The sequence below is a fragment of the Marmota flaviventris genome, chromosome 6 (genome assembly GCF_047511675.1).
Source record: "Marmota flaviventris isolate mMarFla1 chromosome 6, mMarFla1.hap1, whole genome shotgun sequence".
Classification (NCBI taxonomy): Eukaryota; Metazoa; Chordata; class Mammalia; order Rodentia; family Sciuridae; genus Marmota; species Marmota flaviventris.
In genome coordinates, this window is record NC_092503.1 from 101,047,496 (window position 1) to 101,060,305 (window position 12,810).

Below are 12,810 nucleotides of genomic sequence, written 5' to 3' on the forward strand. Positions count from 1 at the left end.
ATTTCACTCTATATCATTAAGGTTGCTCCGTTGGCACCAGCTTCAGGGTCCAGCCACCCCTGGCACTTTCCAAACCTACCCTGAGCCCTGGTAAGATGTCAAGAGCAGAGCAATCTCTCCTAGTATGTTGTTTCCAATTTTACTCTCAACACTTAATCTTTTCTTCTCTTGTCTTGGTATGTCCTGAAGAAGGCAGTGTGGCTGGGTGCAATTCCTTCTTTCTCAGTCAAGGGGTTACTATGGTGATCATGAATCAAGTTACAGGCCATTTCAGAATAGGATAATATTGTAACATGGCCATGTTAGAAGAATGTTTAAGTTCTACCAATGAGTCTTGAGTTTCAGTAGAGGCCTGAAACTGGACTCTGTTCAATCAAAGAATCAATCGTTGAAGGTTTGCTCCCATCTTCGCTCCTACTTTCTCTCCATTCTTTCCTCTCATGGCTTTCCTCACCATCCCTCTGCTAAATAGCTCTTACTGAGGTCACCAGTGACCTGTATCCCCGAAGCCAAAGGTCCCTTCTCTGTCTTATCTTATTAGACATCTCACCAGCATTTGGCAAGGCTGACTGCTTCCTCCTCTGCAAACCTTTCCTTCTCTAGGTTTCAGGGAACATGCTCTCCTGGCATCCTCTCTTCCCACTCCTTTCTTGCCCTCCTGACAGCCTCTATCTCCAGATGGCATTTCAAGTGATGTTTTTAAAACATTTACTTAATCACATCATACTGTGTTTTGAATATGTCCCCAGCCATTCATGTTGAAAGTTGATTGCCATCAAGGTGCTGTCAGAAGGTCTTTAAGGGGTGATTAGCTTGTTAAGAGGGATTAATGTGAACCAGGAGCAGTGGACTAAATCTGTAGCCTCAGCTACGTGGGAGGTTGAGGCAGAATGATTGCTTCATTCAAGTCAGCCTGGGCAACATCTGTGAGACCCCTGTCTCTAAGCAAAAGGAAAAAGAGGAATTCATGCCATTCTTGGGACTGAGTTTATTATTTATTGCAAGAACAGGTTGTTATAGATTTAGGCCAACCCTCATATTTTGTCTCTTCTGCATGTGTCCAATTGCCCTTTTGCTTTTACACAATATTATGACACAGCTTGAGATTCTGGCCAGGTATAGCTGACCAGTCTTGGACTTCCAGATTCCAGAACCATGAGCTAAATAAATAAACTTCTTCCCTTCAGAAATTACCTGCTCTTGTGTATTTCATTTAAGCAATAGAAAATAGATTAAGACAAATCATTATCCCTCCAGTAGCTTCCATTTATGTTAGGGAACATTCAAACCCCGAGCACTATCTATGCTTGACTCTGCCTTCTCCTTCCAATCATCACCCACAGCTCTTCTGCTCATCCCTCATGCTCCAGCCACAATGGCTTCCTTCTATCCCTCAAATTCCCAGGGGTGAGCTGGGTGTAGTGGTGCTCGCCTATAATCCCCGAAGCTCTGAAGGCTGAAGCTGAAGGATCACAAGTTCAAAGCTAGCCCTGGCAATTCAGCGAGGCCCTAAGCAACTTATCGAGACCCTGACTCAAAATAAAAAGATTAAAATGGCCAGGGATGTGGCTCAGTGGTTAAGGGCTCCTGGGTTCAATCCCTTGCACACACACACACACACACACACAAATTCTTAGGGGTTTGAAATCAATAGACTTTCTTCTTGGAAAGCTCTTCTCACAAACCACTTGACTGCTTCCTTCTTGCTTGAGTCTCAGCCAAACCTTAACTCCTAAGAAACCTTCCCAGTCCCAGTCCCACCAGTAAAGCAGCCTCTTCTTGAAGCCACTTGCCATTTCATTTTTCTTTTCACAGTTCAAGTTATAAGAAATTTTACTCCTTTTTGTTATCATTGTTGTTATTCCTGGAATGTAAGTTCATTAAGATCAAGGACCTTATCTGTCCTTATGTGTCCCTAGGACTTAGAACAACACATAGTAGATCTTCAATAAATAGTCATAGACTAACAGACTCAGTTATTTTTCTGTCCCAAGTTCAGGGGCCCATTCTGCTCATTATGTAAATGCCCCAGCTGGAATGTAAAAGAAATAGCATAAATCTTTTGCTTGCATTTTTATGCTTCACAGATATTAGAATACCTCACGTTTCTTAGGTTTCCTACATCAGAAACACTTCCTCGTTGAAGAGCTGAAAGAAAAACATAACCATAATTGATAGAAATTTCTTTCTTATATAAATGCTTCTAATTTTAGAAAAATAATGAGGTGGGTGGACTGGGGATGTGGCTCAAGTGGTGGCGCGCTCGCCTAGCATGCGTGAGGAATTGGGTTGGATTCTCAGTACCACATAAAAATAAAATAAAGATATTGTGTCCACCTAAAACTAAAAAATAAATATTAAAAAATAATAATATTGAGGTTGGTTACAGATTAAAAAGAAACCTAAGACCTCCTCTAACCGACCTCTGTCACTATTACTCACTTGAAATCACCTTTCTTTCTGGGGGTCTCCACTGTGTATCAGGTACAGTGTTAGGTCCTGGGAAATGGAATATGCATAGGACACAGCCTCTAACCTTGATTTCACATTCTGCCTCGAGAAACAAGCACATAAATCAATAATATCTGTATAAGGTGGAACATGCTGTGAAAGAACTAGACAGGGGCCCAGGAGATGCCATTTGTCTAGCCAGAGCCACAGGGGATGTTTTCTCAAGGACAACTTATGTTTGGCCCCATGAGGATGATCCCATTCCTCAGTGTTCTTATGTTTTATACAGGGTCCATAAACCACTTACCTGCTTTTCATTCTTTTAAAACAACAACAACAAAAATGGATTCATTTCTAATAGTGCCAAAGACGTTAGCTGTATTTCTAAATATGACATACTACCTATGCCATCTATGATATGACTGTTATCAAGAGCCTTAGTCTGCTCAGGATGCCACAATAGAACACCATAGACTGGGTGACTTATAAACCACAGAAGGGCTGGGAGATAAAGCTCAGTTTGTAGAGTGCTTGTCTCTGCAAAATCAATCAATCAATCAATCCCCAGCACTGCAAAATAAATAAATTAAAAAAAAATAAACAACAGAAATTCGTTTCTCAAGTTCTGGAGATTCAGAAGTCCAAGATCAGATACTAGCAGATTCAACATCTGGTGAGGCCTGCTTTCTGGATCATAGATGGACCTCTTCTTGCCATGTCCTTATGTGACAGAAGGGACAAGGAGCTCTCTCCAGGTCCTCTTTTATAAGGACACTGATTCCATTCTTGAGGACTCTGCCTTCAAGACCTAATGACCCCCCAAGGGCTCCTCCAATATAGTAATTGCCTTTATCCTCAAAGATACATTCCAAGATCCCCAGTGAATGCTTGAAACTAAAGTCAGTACCAAAACCTATACACAAACTCTGCAATATAAGATGGCTCCTTGGTGGCCAGCAGGCAGAGAGTCCGTAGCATGCGTACACTGAACAAAGGCAGATTGGATGGAGACAGATTTCATCATGCTACTTAGAACAACCTGCAGTTTGAAACATAAATTGCTTATTTTGGGCATTTTTCATTTAAGATTTTCAGACCGTGAGCCAGGCACAGTGGCTCACGCCTGTAATCCCAGTGGTGTAGGAAGCTGAGGCAGGAGGCTGAGGATCACAAGTTCAAAGCCAGCCTCAGCAATTTAGTGAGGCCCTAAGTAATTTAGCAAAACCCTGTCTCAAAATAAAAAATAAAAACAGCGAGAGATGGGTCTCAGTGGTTAAGCACCCTTGGGTTCAATTCCCAGTACCAAAAAAAAGACTTTCAGACCATGGTTGACTACTGCACAAAATGAGACCATGGATAAGGGGGCACTGCTGTGGTATACCTGTAATTGAGAATTAGGACTCAACATGTGAATTTTGATAGGACACAAACATTCAGTTATAGCATCAAGAGTCCTTTATGTCTTCTTGATAGTGTTGCATTTTCATCTAATATAATTAGATTTTTCTGTCCAGAAGATTTTCAGAAACTTTTTGACAGTTAATCGCTAGATTTTTTTTTTAAACCTTCTCATCATTGAACTTTCTCAGCTGAGTCTTGTCAGCATATTTGGAAATGAAAGTGACACTTTTAGGATTTCACTGAGCCGATAATGAATATATCAGTGAAAATGAGATTTTAATCATTATCCTAGACTAAGATCTTTTTATTAGACCTATCCAAAGTGTCACTCATTAGCCTTGTTCCATTCCATATTTAATATGGAATATTTAATCATAAGTCAATATGGCTAAATTACCTACTTAGAAAAACCTTTAAACTTTCTGTCCTTTCTAACTGCTGCTCATCTGCTTTTAATTTTATGGTTATTTTGTCTCTTTTTTAAGCATTTAATTCTTGATCATCTGGCTTCCTGGTTTCTGTCTTTTTCTGTATTGGTTCTCTCTTCTCTAAAATTAATGAAATTCTCTGGGTCAAATAGGAAGTGTAACTTGTGCCAGGTGCAGTTACACTTTTCCTACCAAAGTTTTGTGAGAGATGTTAATATTATCTCCATTTAGAGACCAAGCTTCCTGCACAGGACCTCTGGGGGACAAACTCAAATTATATCCAAACCATGGCACCTTGCTTCTGCATTCTCCCTTTCAAACTCTTACTCTTGTAATCCTCTGGTACAGCCCCTGTACCATAGAGGTCTGACATTGCCCAATTTATGAATTGCTATCTGCTCAAATGAACTCTTATTTTTTTTTTTTTTGTACCAGGTATTGAACCCAGGGGAGCTTGAAAACTGAGCCACATCCCCAGCCCTTTTTTATTAGAGACAGGGTCTCCCAAAGTTGCTTAGGGCCTCACTAAATTGCTGAGGCTTGCTTTGAACTCACAAGACTCTGCTTCCGCTTCTGAATTACAGGTATACGCTGTCACTCCTGGCTCTTTAAAATTTTAATATGCCTAAATTTATCTTTTAATAGAGGCAAATATTTTCCTACACCATAGGCCAATCCATAGAATGACTGACATCTGGTCAACACCCTGCCCTGAGGGTTGGAGCTGTGTCTAGCACCTTCTTTCCAATGAACAGCAACTGCTCCTGTCTTTCATTTTTCTTTCCCTCCTTGTCATTGATGATCACAGTCACCATCCTTCTGTTTCACATGTTCTTTTTTAGTCCTGTTCATGCTATTAGGCCACTTCGCAATACGTAAGGACTTTGCATATATCTCCCTTGTCTGATACAGTGTTTAATTTTTCAGGGTCTTTTTTCCCTAATTCTAATTGGATGTAGGAGATGGGTAGAGATGGCCATTCCCATTGCTATAATAAAACAAACTTTAGAGAACACTTAATGTAAATATAGTGCTACATACAGAAGACAATGGCTTCCATTTCAGCGTTGATTGTCTCTAGGGAGAATCTCTGATCTACACAGTTCTCCACACTGGTATCTGGGCTGCACTCAAAACCCCCTGAGAAGCAATTCATTCCATATTGTGGGAAAGTCAAACAATAACTCTTAACATTGATTAGCACATTCAATGGCGGGAACAAGTTGGATAGGGGTGATTGGTTAGTACAAGAGGGGGATTCCTTTGAACTGATTGGTTTAGGCCACGAAGGGTGTACGTGCTAAACTACATGGTTTCTCAACATGTTATCAACCACCATAAATTACTGGTGGGGGGGGGGGTCACCTGGCATTCCAGGTATTTTCCCTGTCTCATGCTGATTGGTGGTTGCTAGGGGGGTTGCTATGGGTCCTCATCTAGCCTAACTGAGTCAGGGACACCTGGCGCCACAGATCTCTCCTGTTATTTACAGACAAACAACTCAGCAGGGTGGGTAGTGCTTAGGAGAGCTCTGTGGGTTTTTCCAAGGACAAGGGTCACGCCCCCTTCCTTGGACAGGCTTTGCTCTGAGGTAGAGGCTGATTTCTCAAAAATGGAGTCACATTAGTTTCTCATGGTGAGTGCGGCATTTCTTATAGCTGACCTGCACCAAGGACAGGGAGATGCCACCAAAGAATATAGCTAAGAGATGGCCACCCCAAGAAAATGCCATGCCCCAAACCAAGAATATGAAGGGCTCTTGTAATTAGGCAATACAGGCTGCTGCCTCCTGCCATGTTCCTGGCTCCCACTCCCCTGCAGGGCCTCCTCTCCCACTGAGAGGCCCTCCTAACTAGAAATGCTCCCACAGGCTTTCTTCTTCAAACTAATCTTTCACAGTCCTACAGCACAGAATCAGGCTTGGTGCTGACACTGAGCCAGGGCAATGTGACATGGTCAACTAGGACTGAATGAGAATGTGATGGACAGGAAGAAGCCAGCCCTGGTGCCTGCTCTGGAGGAGGCTGTGAAGTCCAAGGCTGGGCAATCACACCACCATGTGTGCAAAAGTGACCAGGTCTAGTCCTTTCACTGCAATAATGACGGTGCCCTGGGAAGGGTTATATCAGTGGAGGGTTGGGACATGGTTAGTAGGAAATCAGAACTGCAATAGAAAGTGATACAGGTGTCAGCAATCACACAGCCAAGTCTTCTTCTGGAACTCTTCAAGTACAAGAAGATTGTGATTTGGCTATTGGAGCACATTAAGAAGAGCATGATGCTCATGCAAATATAGCTGAACATGTCCATGGTTAGTGGCCTCAGGAAACAACCATGGGTGATGTTGACCACCACCGTGTGGGAAGCAGGCCCAGTTGAGCCATGTGCTTGAATTATTTGCCAACTGTAGTATGCCACAGGCCTTGAATAGCTTGTGGTCCTCCAGCAAGTGATGCTGAAATCCAGGGGAAACAGGGTCATGTGAGATTCCAGAGTGGTGCTGCTTCCTTTTTTGCCATCTCCTGCAAGGGCCTCTCCAATTGCCATCAGTTTGGAACTCCAGGCACAGAATCATGCTTCATACCCCAGAACCTGATATCCTTCAAGAACTCCACCAAGACCTGGGTGGACTTCTCTGTTGGCCAGCATCCTATGGTCTGCATGGGTTTGGAAGGAAAATCAGGAGCTTCATGGAGATGACAGGTAGACAGCTAGAGGAAAGCATGGTCTCATCTGAGTCCAGTATGGGCCAGCACACAGCCCTATTAGTCGAGGACAAGAAACAAAGCTGATGAAGCTTCTGAGGGCCTCATTCCTTGCCCCAACACCCCCTTCAAAAAACAGGGAAGCAGGGCTGGGCTCGGTGGCACATGCCTGTAATCCCAGCGTCTCAGGAGGCTGAGACAGGAGGATCATGAGTTCAAAGCCAGCTTCAGCAATGGCAAGGTGCTAAGCAACTCAATGAGACCCTGTCTCTAAATAAAATACAAAATAGGGCTGGGATGTTAGAGATGAGGCTCAGTGGTAGAGTGCCCCTGAGTTCAAACCCCAGTACCAAATAAATAAATAAGGTTCCAGCAAGCCTTCCACCAGCTCCAAGCTCTCTGTCATCTCCAGCCTTTTCCCTGTCAGCAGATCAAAATTTTTTCTTCTTGTTCTTCCTTCTTTCTAGATTCATCCTGAGACCTAAAGAATGAAGTGCGTCCGAGAGGGGAGGGGATTTGTCAGAAGGAACAGGGCTCACCCAGAGACTGTAATCAATCCTTTCCTCCCAAGGTCGTAGCTGGTTCTGGCTTTGCCTATCAAAAAACACAAACTCCTTCCCTGGGAGTTTGGGTTTGGTACCCACACTCTGAGAAGTTGGAGCTCCATCAAGACTTTCTGTAGTCACCTGCCATTCTTCCTGTCCCTACTAATCTTCAGGCAGATAAAAAGTATGCAATAGGACAGAAGAAAATTTGTAAAAAGGTAGAAAATAGACAAAAATGAAGGACAGGAAACATGATTATAATCTAAAGTTCTGCTTACCTTTCCAGGCCTGTCACTCTCCAAATTAATTCTTTCTCCAGGCCTGTCACTCTCAAATTTCTGGGAAATCTGCGAATCTTAGTTACCATAAATTTGCCCACTTATGAAAATTACCTTGCACACTGGTAATTAACCTATGTAATAAATAGATTAAGCAAGGAGATTTTTATATTTTAAGAAACCTATAATCTAGGGTACTCTCCAACATTATCTACTGATGAGATAATCAAGACCACATCAGTCTAAGGATGCTGCCAACCTCAAGACCACCATAAACCAGCTTGTGTTCAGCAGACTGATGTCATCCCCACATACCTTCCCATGGCAACCCCTCATCAATTTTCTCTTAAAAAAAAAGAGCTTAAGAACCCCAAAAGTTAAAGGTGAACTTTTTTTCCCTTGAATATGTCTCTGCTTTCCTAACTCTATCTGAATTTCTAAGAGATGTGTCTTTAAATTCATTTCTGCCATGTTTGTCAAGAACCCTACTCACAGGGAGGCACTATGGCCATACACACCTGTAATTCAGTCAGCTTAAGAGGCTGAAGCAGGAGGATTGCAAGTTCAAAGCCAGCCTCAGCAATTTAGTGAGGCCCTAAACAACTAGTAAGACCCTGTCTCAAAATAAAAATAATTAATTAATTTTTTAAAAAACAGTGGGGGCAGGGATATAGCTCAATGATAGCTATAGATATAGCTCACTTGTCTAGCATGCATAAAGGTCTGGGTTTAATCTCCTGTACCACACACACACACACACACACACACACACACACACACACACATACAAAGAATGAATAAGTGAAGGGAAAAGATGCTCATCTGAACTTAAACTATTAAGATGCATACAGAAATACAAAGTGAGCTGAAAAAAGAAGACTGGCTTCCAGATGAAAAGGTTTATGTCTTCATGGAATATATCTACATGCGTTAGGCAAGAAAGGAGTCAGAAAGCGAACTGTCATTTAGAAAAGTGTCACCTTTATCTTCGTTATTCAAACAATGGATACTGCTTATTGAGCTCTGACTATGGGAGAAATTTTTAAAACTCTCTTAGTAACCTGTGGAGGGGATTGTTATGCCCCATTGCTTAGAAGAAAATTCATGCTCCAGGCAACTCAGTGGCCCCTACATCTCACATTCCTGACAATTATGACGCAGTTCCAAGGTGAGCAAAAGTCACATAGCAAATGTTTAGGTTTCGTGGGTTGGATGAGCTTTGTTGAATCTTCTGCTTCTTCTTCCTCTTCTTCCTTGATGCTGGGAATGGAACCTATGGACTCATGCATGACAAACAGGTGCTGTACTAATGAGCTATATCCCTGGACCCCATTGAAACTTCTTAACTTGGCTGTTGGAACAAGAAAGAAGTCATACAGAACATGTAAATGAGGACTGAAGTAGCCTTCCAATAAAGCTTTATTTATAGACACTGTAATTTGAATTTCATGCGTTTTCTCAAGCATCATGAATATCTTGATTTTTTTTTTTTTTTGTACCAGGGATTGAACTCAGGGGCATTCAACCACTGAGCCATATCCCCAGCCCTATTTTGTATTTTATTTAGAGACAGGGTCTCACTGAGTTGTTTAGTGCCTCTCCCTTGCTGAGGCGGGCTTTGAACTTGAGATTCTCCTGTTTCAGCCTCCCTAGCTGCTGGGATTACAGGCATGCACCACTGTGCCAACATACCTTGATCTTTTGGGCATTACTGGGGATTGAACCCAGAGGCGCTCTACCACTGAACTATATCACCAGCCCTTTTTATTTTTCATTTTGAAACAGGATCTCACTAAGTTATCCAGACTGAACTCCAACTTGTGATCCTCCTGCCTCCTCCTGAATCACAGGATTATAAGCATGTACCACCCTGCCTGCCTGGCAATATTTTTATTTTTTTCCAACCATTAAGAAATGTAAATATTTTTCTGCTGAGCATAGTGGCACACTCCTGTAATCCCAGTTGCTCAGGAGACTGAGGCAGGAGTATCACAAATTCAAAGCGATTTAGCAAGGCTTTAAACTATTTAGCAATACCCTGCCTCAAGATAAAAAATAAAAAAGGCCTGGGGATGTGGCTCAGTGTTTAAATGCCTCAGATTCAACCCCTAGTACCAAAAAAAAAAAAAAAAAAAGTAAACATTTTTATTAACTTTTTTTTATACTGGAGACTGAATAAACCCAGTGGCACTTTACCACTGAGCTACAACCCCAGCTTTTTTTATTTTTGAGACAGGATCTCACTAAATTGCTTTAGGCCTCCTTAAATTGCTGAGGCTGGCCTTGAATTTGTGATCCTCTTGCTTTAGCCTCCCAAATGCCTGGGATTACAGGTGTGTGCTACCATGCCCAGTGATTATTTTTTTCCTACCATAAAAAAAAAAAATGTAGACTATTTTTTTTTAACTTGAGGGTTTACAGAAACCAGCTTCACTTGACATCTGAGTCATAGTTTGTAGACCTCTGATTTATTATGTCTCCACTTTGAAAAAGCAGTCACTGATACAAAAAAAAAAAGGCAGTTCCAAGGAGAGGGGGTTCTCACTCACCGGAAAAGAGTGTGTGGTGGAAATGGACAGTCATGCTAATACCTAATCTTCATGGAGGACTACCTTGTGTCTCAGCACCATGCTTTATGTAGACTCTCATATTATCTCGCTTGTCCAACATCACACTAGTGTGTGGTGAGTGGGGCTTTGAACTCAGGGAGTCTAGAGCCTTGGGGTGGACTCATTATGCTGAATGCCTTCATCTGCATTAACTGCAGGCCCTCTCTCCTCTTTGACCTTACCCTCCACCAACTCTAGCCCTTCCTAGTTCCTCAAAAAGGCCCACTTTGATTGGCTTGTGCTTCCTCATTGCACAGTTCTTTAAGTGCTCCCCCACCCTCTCCTTTTTTGAATTCTTTATATTCCTTTGGGTCTTAATTCAAATTTTACCTCCCTAAAGAGGCCTTCCCTGATCACACAGTTGAAAGAAAAAACAGCAAGGACACTACGAGCACATCCCCATTTGTTGGCCGCCTCCTCATCCCTGTACCACAGTTATTTCTATCTGAAATTTTTATTCATCTCTTTTATTGTGTCTTCAGTTAGATTGCAAGTCCTTGACCTTATCCATATTTTACCATGTTATGCAGTTTGTACAACACCTCACACACAGTAAGTGTTCAATAAATTTTGACTCCATGATTCTATGTTCACCAAGTAATTTAAATTGTGCTCTAATCTCATCTATTGGGAGAGACAATGAAAAAGTTTTCATTGTTACATGAAAACTAGTGGTCCCTGTACAGAATGAATTCTTGAAATAGATAATGATTCTGCTTATAATGGTATCAACACCACGTGAAAATCTCTGATCATACTGCACAAATACTTCTGGGCATGCCAGGTATATTTTGCACTATAAATTAGTAAATCAGCATTCTGTTGTCCACTCCAGTCTTCTGCAGAAGATATCACTGGTCCTTGAAAATGGAAGATTGAATCTGGCCACTGGGCTCTGAGGTGATATCATAGATTTTCCTTCATATTGGACCTGTAGGTCACCCAAACATTAAATGTGCTTAGCAAGTTTAGAGAATGGTGTCCTTGGCATTCTCATATCTGTCTTTCCAAACTCTCTTTTTTTATTATTACTACCCCTACATTGTTTTCTCACCTTCCTTCCTTCCTCCCATACGGACCTGTTCTATGATGTCCCACTCATGGGCAATCACCTTCTAATTTAGTAATCCCCTTCCCATCCTATCAAACTGGCCTGCCCAGTCTCCTATATCCTATGACACTGCTCCTACAGACCCTTTTCAATGAACTCTTACCCCCCCACACACCCACAGGCACCAGGGATTAACCACTGAGCTATTCCGCAGCCCTTTTTTATTTTTTATTTCACTAAATTGCTTAGGACCTCCTTAAGTTGCTCAGTCTGGCTTTAAACTTGAGATCCTCCCTCTCAGCCTCGTGAGTCTCTGGGATTACAGGTGTGCCAAAGCACCCAGCTTCAGTGTGAACAGTTCATAGAGAATACGCATGAGTAGAAGATTTAATTCCAAACTTTTTGTGAATTGGTTACAATGTTTTATTTATTTATTTATTTGGTAGCTGGGATTGAATCCCAGAACATTTAACCACTGAGCCAAGTCCCCAGCCGTTTTTTATATTTTATTTAGAGAATATTTAGAGACAGGGTCTTGCTAAGTAGCTGAGGTTGGCTTTGAACTTGCAATTCTCCTGCCTCAATCTCCCAAGCTGCTGAGATTACAAGTGAATGTCACCATGCCTGACTCAACATTTTAAAATTCAAAGTTAATATTTAAAAGTTAAACCAAGTTATTACTAGGTCAGAGATAACATCGTTCAATACTCAGTCATTTGAAAACAGCTTTTCTGATTTTTACCGTTATTCAGTAGAGTAGATGAAGGAGACAGGAGGGAACAATATTCAAAACAACGAGAGTTTGATCACTGGGTGTGGTGGCACACTCCCATAATCCCAGGGACTCCATAAGCCAAGTATGGAGAATCTCAAATTGGAGGCCAGCCTCAGCAATTTAGTGAGACCCTGTCTCAAAATAAAAAATAAAAAGGGCTAGGCATATAGCTCAGTGGTAGACCACCCCTTGGGTTCAATCCCCAGTACCAAAAAAATAAGTAAGTGTTCGAAAGAGACCAAGGATCTGTGAAATGGTGAGAGGCCACAGTAACTCATGTCTACACCTCACTTCACATGGATCTCTTGTAGGGGTCCACATGGGGCAAACTCAAGTTCTGCTTTTCAAACTTACTTTTCTGTACTGGGGGTTGAACCCAGGGACACTACTACTGAGTTACACCTGCAACCTTTATTATTTTTTTATTTTGGGACAGAGTCTAAGTTGTTGAGATTGGACTTGAATTTATGATTCTTTTCTTTCTGTTCTTTGGGGACCATATGTAATTTTTTCTCTAAATACATATTTTCTTTCCAAGGTTGGTTGAATTTGCAATTGTAAAACCCA

At 41.7% G+C, this 12,810-nt stretch overlaps 1 pseudogene; it reads left to right on the plus strand.

Annotated features, from left to right (window-relative positions):
- The first annotated feature begins 5,962 nt into the window (after window positions 1-5,962).
- On the plus strand, window positions 5,963-6,622 carry LOC114095054 (regulator of chromosome condensation-like; annotated as a pseudogene).
- The last annotated feature ends 6,188 nt before the right edge of the window (window positions 6,623-12,810 follow it).